Source organism: Patiria miniata, unplaced genomic scaffold (assembly GCF_015706575.1).
Source record: "Patiria miniata isolate m_02_andy unplaced genomic scaffold, ASM1570657v1 HiC_scaffold_7, whole genome shotgun sequence".
In the NCBI taxonomy this organism is placed as follows: Eukaryota; Metazoa; Echinodermata; class Asteroidea; order Valvatida; family Asterinidae; genus Patiria; species Patiria miniata.
The window spans coordinates 506,691-516,214 of NW_024037074.1; the positions used below are offsets into that span (position 1 = coordinate 506,691).

The window sequence follows — 9,524 nt, forward strand, 5'->3', positions numbered from 1 at the left end:
ACCTCAGGTGACATATCTAGTAATTTGGAGGCCGTTTTGAAGGCGAAATCTGATGTTTTTTGTTGGAAAATGTTGGTTTTTGGGACTGTGTTGTCTAGGTCTCGGTATTAGCTTGGACCTTACTATCGCCAGACCATGTCCAAATGTTAAAAAAGGCGATAAGTTGGGTCCAAGTTACTCGGACTACCCAGCACCCAATTGGGTATCATTGGGTTGTCATCTAGATGACAACCCAATGATAAAATTTAGGGCTGGGTAACTCCAGCTACAGTTGAGTTAATACTTCGGCCATCGTGAAGTGCAGGGCCCGGTTCCTATAACTTGGGGAACAAAATCCACTTAAAAATTGTTTGACCTACCATAATAGTTTGCAACATTCTCAATAAACAGGTTTGTCATAGATAGAGGGCAGGGTTTTGATTATTTGAGGGAAATTTGGGGGTAAAATGACAATGACGGCGCGGCGACAACATGCGACCCGAAAATTAAGATGGCAATCACCGCGCGATGTTCCGTGAGCATGCAAGGCGCGCTGAATCCCAAGGTACAAACCGCGCAGGAAAACCGTGATTTCTACTCCAAGAATCTGTTAAAAATTGTGAAATGGGTGTTATTAGAATTAAGAAAAAGGCTGCTTTTGATTGTAAAGGTGAGTTTTGAGCAATAAAAAACATTTTCGATTCTAATTTGATCAAAACAAAACGGGGGCCCTACACTTCACGATTGCCGTAATTTTTCCCTTAAATGACCTATCAGCCATCAGAAAATGATATATCCTAAAAAGTTAAAATTAGCAGGGACAAATTTTGACCCCTCCCCCTAGATATCCCACTGGTCATGGCTTTCAATAGTATACAACTGCTTTATGTGCAGTTTCTTTATATTTCCAGTGTGTTTTTGGTCCAACGTAATAACACCAAAATGGATGAGAAGCAGGGACCAACTTCTGATGATGTCCCAACTGGGGAGGTAACGTCAACCACAGTTACAGAGGGTGATGTTGTCAAGATGCCAACAGATGCGGCCATCACTATGGATTCCATTCCCAATGAAGATGAGGAGGACAAATCCAAAGGTGACTTGTTATTCTTTTACTTGGTGAAGACGTTTGCTCCTTTGCCAGGTTAGCTAAGTGTAATCCCATTCATGTGATTTTGTCCATTCTTGCTTATTGGAAACTTAATACTTTAACCCAGTGAAATTAATTTTGTTGCAAAATAGTTTTGTTGCTTTCCAGGTAAGTTTTTTAAATTGGGGATATGAGGGTTCAATTTCATAAAAAAAAAATGCACCTTTACTTGGTACTTGGTACTTCGTGGTTATCCTGAATACTCCAAGTGGAAGTCTAGCAAGGAGGCCTTGGGGAAGTGGAACTAAATTAAATCCTTTAAGGTGTTGTGGTTTGGGGCGTCTATGGTGTCTTGAGGGAGCTTGTTCCATTTCCGGATAGTTCTTGGTAGGAATAACTGCATATAGATGTCTGTCCTTGCTGCAATTTCTGTGAACTGGTGGTTGTGAATTCTACGAGCCGGTGCTGGTTTGGGGACTACATGTATGGATGATGAGTTAATGTGAACTATGTTGTGTATTATTCTAGTAGGTAAGTAGGTAAGTTGGTTAACTTTCCTTCTCTCTTCCAGTGAAGACCAGCCTAGGGTTGTCAACATGTAGGTCACACTGCTCAGTCTGGAATAATCTCGCATTACGAAACGAGCAGCCCTCATCAGTTGCACTTTTTCCAGGGATGTTATGTTCTTAGCTATGTGAGGGTTCCAAGCAATGCTGCCATATTCTAGGTGTGGTCTGACTACTGCTAAGTACAGCTTTTCTTTGACTGATCTGGATGCAGAATGAAAATTTATTTTGATGAAGCTCAATATACGACTTGCTTTGGAAGTGGCATATGCTGTTTGGTGATTCCAACTTAGGTTATTCTGAATGATTATTCCCAAATATGTGATGTTGGTTTTCTCTACGAGTACGAGGTTGGATCCTAACATGGTGTAGTTAGTTTTGCTGGGGGCCCGCTTCCCGGAGATTCGCATGATGTTACATTTGCTGGAGTTAAATTTCATTCCCCAGGTTTGCGCCCAGTGAGCCAAGTTGTTCAGGTCTTTTTGGAACATCAGTTCATCAGTTGATGAGCAGATCTTCCAATATAACAGGCAGTCGTCAGCGAAAAGGCGAGTTGTGCCAGTCACTGATTTGCTAATGTCATCGATGAAAAGTAAAAACCGATGGGGGCCAAGCACGGTGCCTTGTGGTACGCCACTGTCGACACTTTGCCATTTCAAAGATTTTCCATTTACCACAACTCATTGTGACCTGTTGGTTAAGAATTCCCTGATCCATCTCTGTGTTTTTCCCCTTATCCCGTAGTAGTCTAATGTTTGGACCAGTTTTTGATGAGAAACTATGTCGAATGCTTTGGAGAAGTCAAGTACTGCCATGTCTGTGGTGATTTGATTATTGTAATTGTAGGAGATGTCATCCAGAGTTGTTACGAGTTGGGATTTGCAGGACAGGCCTTTACGAAAAGCATGTTGGTTTTCGTTCAGGATGTCGTGTTCCTGGAGGTGTTTCATTTATTGGCTATCAATGATGTGCTCTAATAACTTAAAGCAAACAGAGGTCAACGACACAGGTCTGTAGTTTGCCGGGTCTGCACGAGAGCCTTTCTTAAAAATGGGTGTTACGTTGGCTTTCTTCTAGTCAGATGGTAGAGAACCCAGGTCAAGTGATTGTTGGAATATGAATGCGAGTACTGGGCAACTTCATTGGCAGCTAGTTTCAAGTTGAGCGACGTCAGTAACTAGAGGACTCCGCTAACAGACGCGGTGATGTTTGTCAAGTCTGGGTAGGGACTCGGTGGTAGAACTGGCTGCACATCGGTGTCATCCCTGCTGAAAACACTACAGAATTGGTCTTGTAGGGTTTCAGCTTTTTCTTGGTCAGATGTGATATTTTTCCTGTTGAGTTTTAGAACCTGAACCCCTGTGTTGTCTTAACGAGTGCTGTTTACGTAGCGCCAACATTTCTGGGGGTTAGCTGTAGATGTAGTTTCTTGTAAATGTGTGCGTTTAGCCCTTCGGATTTCGCTGTTCACTTGCTTTTGGGTCATTCCACCGGGTTGGGAAGCAGTGCATGTTACATCCATATATTTGGTTACATTATTAAAAGTATCAATGCATTCTAAACAATTGCTCAATTTGATATTTGTCTTAAGGTGTTTCAATACTTGAGAAAGTTTGAAATCATTTGAAAGTACTTTGACAAAAATATAAGCAAAAATGTCATATTTGGACGTAACATTGACACCGTGTCAATGTTACATCCAAATATTCTTTGTTTCCCATTTTTTACACGTATGTAAAATATTACCCAAACTGACATTGCATATTTACAACTGGACACCTAAGCACCAAGAAAAGCTTTTGTTTTGGTATAGTCAGGGTTCAAATATAGCAGAAACAATACCTCTAGTGTGGATGTAACGGTGTAAAAATCACGCAATGGAAGTGTGACATTGGGTTTTACACCGTGTCAATGTTACATCCACACAACCAAGCTATCATTTCTGCTCCATTTGATACCTGACTACCGTAACAAAATTTTTTTTTATTGTGTTGCATGTATAGTAAGAAGTTAGCAAAGTGAATTTGTGTGATGTTTCGCAGAAATTTTAAAAAAAGGTACAAATGTCATATTTGGACGTAACACTTACACGGTGTCAATGTTACATCCAAAATGACATTTTTTTGCTCATATTTTTGGCCAAATACATTGAAATGATTTCAAACTTTCTGCAGTCGTGAAACACCCAACAACAAATATTATGTAGAGCAACTGCTAGCAAGGCATTTATGCTTTTGTTAATATGGTCATATGTCACACATTGTTCCCCAACCCGGTGGAATGAGCCTTTTGCAAAAGTTTGAATGTAGACCGCTTGTTACTGCCTTCACATGGCTGCGCTCTTTCTTCCTGCAGCAACAGATTAGGACAGTAGTGAGCCATGAGGGTCTAGAATGTCCATGGACTGGTTTTTGTGGTACTAATTCATTAGTTTTCAGCCTGTCCCTAAAAATACTCCAATTTGCCTCAACTGTTCTGGTTTCTGGAGATGACTGCATGAATTCGGTCTTAAGCTCGAAGACAGATTTTTTTCAGCTTGGATTCATCCACATCATTCCACTTAAAGATGGTCCTAGGGGGCTTGACAGAGCGAGGTGCAGTGATGTTTATGTCAGCTAGCACTGTTGCGTGATCGCTAATTCTGGAGATGCTGTAAACATTACAAACCAGAGTTTTACGTGTGGTGAAGAGCAAATCTAAGATGTTATCTGTTCCTGTAACTGGGTCTCTCCTTGTAGTAAAATTTGCCTTTTGTTCGAGATTGTAGTCATCTGCGATGTTGATAATTTTGGATTGAATACCATTTGCCGAGAAAGTACATGTACAAGTTCTTGAGTTCCAAAGCATGCCCGGGATGTTGAAGTCTCCTCCAAGAATGATGAATGGGGAGTTTACCTGAGCCTGCAATTTACTCAGACTTCTGTCTAGGTTTTCTAGAGATTCTGGCCTGTAGGAGTCGGGGGCTCTATAATAGCAGAGATGAAGATGTCCTCTCCTTTCGGCTTGAGCGGTAGTTGGCACCAGAGTAATTCACAACCATCTTCAGAAAGTTCAATGGCTGAGAAACCATCCTTAACCAAGATAAAGACACCTCCGCCACGTCTGTCGTTTCCTCTGTCCTTGAACCTTCGTTCAACTGTCAAACTTGTGAATTCCTGATGAATGAATGCAAAGTTTACAAAGCCATTCATATCTTAAAACATTCATTCTTTTATAAAGCCCTGTACGCACTGGACTTTTTTGGTCAAACTTACCGAGACTATTGGTACTTTTCCCATTTTAAGTCCAATGCGGACAGCCTATGACTTTTTTCTCTCGGTTACTTTTCCTGAGTCCAGCGGTTACTTTTACTGGCCAACTGCTGCCCAGGAAAACTGACCATGCGCCCAGGAAAATTGACCAGGTCACTTTTCCTGAGACGATAAGTCCAGTGCGGACAGTGCGAGTCGGTAAAAGCGGCTCAGGAAAGTGACATTAGGCCCGAGCGCTAGTATCATGCATACAGAGACCGCACGATCCCACACGTGATGTGGCCGAACATTTTGTGGAAACACGTACGCTGCGGTGTGTCAAGTCCGAGCGGTAAAATCTTGTTATAAATATATTTTAACGGAGAATACATTCACAGAAAATATCAAGATCACGTTCTGGGAAATACTTTGCAGTTATTCCTTTTTTTCCACCAATGTTTGTTTTGTATTTTCTACGATCCAAATTCGTCCTGTTACGCCGTGTAGTCTGCATGGCACCGTACATGTACGTAGGCCGCAGTCCCTGGTTCCGGTCCTACATCATAGCTTTGATTCTGTTAGCATGCGGTGGGAACCAGCGATTACCGATGGAACTGCTGCCGCATGGCTTCGATGTCGTCCATCACAAATGCGTCAGAATAGTAGGCATTTTGGTCAAGATTTATCGTGTCAAGATGAAATAACATCGTATGTTACGATTATATTGTGCATTTTAATGGTGTGTGTAATATTATACTGTGCGTATCGGGGGCTGAAAAAAATGTGATCGGAATTTTATTTCATGTGCACGTGACTGTGACAGCTCGGTCACTTCTCCCACGCGGTCTGGGTAAAATTTCCCGTGTCGAAAGTCCAAGTGCGGACAGTGGTCACATTTGACCATTTCTCATTTTACCATCGTCTCGGGTAAAACCTTCCAAAAAAAAGTCCAGTGCGGACACGGCTTAAGATGGAATTTTGCGTCGGGGTGATGTAAATCAAATTGGGTTTTGCCCTTCACCGACTATCCATCTTATGAATAGTTAATGCAGTACCCGCTGCTATGTACATCAGATTTGAACCAACCAGCTCGGTGGTCCAGTGGTAAGATGTCTGCACTAGAAAGCAGGAGGTTGTGGGTTTGAGTCCCACCCCAGTGATTTTTTTCCAACTTTCACTCGGGAGGTACCACACTGAGTATACAGTGTTTATACGTTGGTGCAGGGCGAAACCTAATTTGATTCATTCTTTTGTTGATTAATACAAAGCCCATTAAAAAAGGCAAATAAAAATATCAAAATATTATGAGGCATCAATAAAGTATCAAGTATCAGAAAAGCATACTAGTTCAAATACCATAATGGTGATAGTACATAGCATTATTTGTGCTTGGCAGTTTTGAATTACGCACATTACTTACAGCTTGTAGAAATTGGTCATTTTTGGGAACCGTCCAAATTAAGATATTTATAGGTTTATCTCTAACTTTACAAAGAGATTCATATTTTAAAGCATTAATTTTTTTTCAGGTACTGTGTACAATTGTTGTACATCTATATTAACAGTATTCAACTTTGGGATGTTTCTTATTCAAAATTTGCAATTCATTAATCTGTTTGTCAGTGTGAACTGATTTTGTTGTGCAGTGTCTCACTTGAAAACTCATAATTAAACTTACAAATATCTCATGCTTAAAAAAAATCAAAGTAAATTTATTTTCTCTGATTGGAGTTGGTTTTTTAATTTGTTTGTTTTTGTCCATCAGGTCTTGACCCACAAGATAACCATTCCACCAGCACCTCTGACGTACCGGTGACTGGCGCTGCCATAACGGATCCTTATCACTATCGGACACAACAGCACTTCACCTCAGAGATCTTCAAGATTGAGATCCAAAACCTCCCAAGACATTTTGGATTTGTGGTGAGTTTGCTCTCTAAGCATTCAACTCTCGATAATGATAATACAGTTTGTGCTCTGTTAAGAGTTCATAATGTTTTCCATGGTGAAGATTTCTCAGGGTCTTTATGTAATTTTGTATAACAGAATTTAAAGGCAATTGGATGAATTTCACTAAAACCTGGAAATATCCTAGCCTCATGTCTATATAAAAGTAATGGTAAACTGCATGTAGAAAGTTTTGATGGTGGGTGATATTGGTTGGTCGTGAGTGAGAGCTCCCTCTTGCGGGGGTTATCACTGCGGGGGTTGTCGCGTATCAAACCATAATAACGTCTAGCCCCTAGACTAGGTATGTGGGGCTGTCTGATGAGATAGGCATTGGTGTCTGTGGTTATCACTTATTGCACCGTTGGTAAAAACCTAGCTTATTCTATGGCCACACACTGGAGTAATCTCTGTGCTAAGGGCCATACAAATGTGAGCACAGCAAGTTGGTAAAATGATGCATTTTTTTCATGGAAATATTTTGGCCTGATATTTGGCATAGGGGTTCTTTTTACCCAAGCGTCCCACTTTGTGCCGAAACCTCATATGGTTCAATACTTTGAGGTGTCCACTGGAACGTAAATTGTCAAACAATTGGCCATGCACAACGGCCAATTCAAGATCAACACACAGTCTGGCCTGTGTGACTTCACAGACATGTGTGTGTGCAAAAGCAGAATGTTACCCGGAGGTGAGTGGAGGCAATTTTGACCTTTTAACCCTAGAAAATCCATCAGCCGTGCCTGTGCATAAAAACAGCCAGTGCGTCTTATCACGTCCTCTGATGCAAACTGGTTAAGATGTTTTATTGTCAAAAGAAGTCAATTTGGTATCTTTATTTTTTGTTGGTATTCAGGAAGACATCAGTTCCCAGCTCAACAGCTCCACCAGTGATCTTCCTGACCTCACCAGACAGTTTTTTTGTGTGGTCTGTTTCAAGTCGATCATTAGGCTCTGTGAATGACTGCTGAATCTACGAGGTATGTAAATGAAATCTGAGGTGGGATATTAGAGGTGAAAATGAAATGTTTTTGAAAGGCCATTTTTTTGGGGTCTCTTGCTACCACACTCCAGCGTTACATGTGAATGAATATTATGAGCATGTCAGCTGGAGTTACTCAAGCTAAGTTCTAGGGGTAATTGGCAAAGACATAGTCCCATGATCTAACTTAGCTTGAGTTACTTCAGCTCTAATGCCTATCGCATTAGAGCTGGAGTCGAATGTCAGACAAGTCGACCGTTGAGACAACTCAACTCGGGACAAGTCGACTGTTGAGACAGCTCGACCCTTGAGACAAGTCCCCCGGTTTGACAACTCGACTCGGACAACTCGACCGTTGAGACAGCTCAACTCAATGGAAATGTATACACGTGGAGTGGAAAAAGTTGCATAAATCTGTGGCAGGACCAGTTCCGGGCACGGCACGGGCATACTCAATGCACAGAGGCGTGCTCCGATCCAGTGGCCGTCGCGTTGGGCCGGCGATTATGATAATGGCAGACTGGATCTCGTTTGTACAGACAAGTGCATTGGAACTGAGATACGGAGTCGGGAACTAGAGCTGCTATCAGCGGAAACTAGTTCAAGCTAGTTCCCGACTCCACATCATCATTCGAAATGCACTTGTACAAACGAGATCCAGTCTACTCATTATCATAATCGATGCATTGCGCTCGTTACCAGGATCGCGCTGAGACCACTGAATGAACGCTGGGACGTACGGTTACATTGCGTCGTTCAAACAAGAGTCGGAAATTTAATGATCGATCGCGAGGGGAGCTCTCAGAATTGAACGGGAAATTTCACTTTTCATCCGACTCGTAAGCAAACTTTAGTACCTTGATTTTAATCATCGATCTCTCCTTGTACCTCAAGTGGCGTATCTAGTAATTTGGAGGCTGTTTTGAGGTGAATCTGATGTTTTTATTTGCCAATGTTGTGTTATTTTTTGGTCAACGGCAGTCGGCAGAATAGTGTTGCTCGACGTTTTCTCATGGTTTCTCGAGAATCGCCACCAAAATCGTCAAAAAATTTCATTTTTTAGTCTTCATTGTTCTGTTTGAAGTTGATTACTAGCTTCGTGAATGTCTGTTGCATCGTATGAGGTATGAATTATGGAATCTGGGTCGGGATAATATCTAGGGAAAATGGACCGTTTTTGTAATGTACTGGGGATACAGAGTCCGGGATTTCGGGACTCTTACGACCCGGTGCTTTTAACGTAGTTGTGACTCCAGATCTAATGCAATAGGCATTAGAGCTGGAGTTACTCAAGCTACAGGTAACTAGTGGACAAGGCCTACCTCCGTATTAACCGTCACAAATCCGCAAGCTTATTGATTGGGTTTTTATATCCTAGAGTTTAAAAGTGCTACAGACAAAACTTCATTCGAAAATTGGTCCTGCCATTTGGGTTTCGTTTTTTTTTTACTCACCCAATATTTTGTAATTTTTTTCGCAGATCTGTTGGAAAAGAAGACCTGGGGACGCGCATCGGCAAATTATCAACTCACATTGATGAGATCAAGGGTGAAATCTACCACGCCGTACACGAGAAGTATGCCAACTACAGACCCACCAGGGACTCCACCCAGGAGCTACACAACAAGGTGCAGACACTGTCCACTGAGATGCAGACTCTCAGCAATAAGATCAAGGTATGTCATAGTCTAAGGCCCCAGTCACACATTCACGGTTGGACCTACGAATAT

General features: G+C 41.7%; 1 long non-coding RNA gene across 1 annotated transcript; it reads left to right on the top strand.

Moving 5' to 3' along the window:
- The first annotated feature begins 6,746 nt into the window (after positions 1-6,746).
- Positions 6,747-9,460, top strand: LOC119745868. The gene is made up of 3 exons (XR_005273672.1): positions 6,747-6,788; positions 7,669-7,792; positions 9,275-9,460. It is a non-coding gene; the product is annotated as an uncharacterized LOC119745868 (long non-coding RNA).
- The last annotated feature ends 64 nt before the right edge of the window (positions 9,461-9,524 follow it).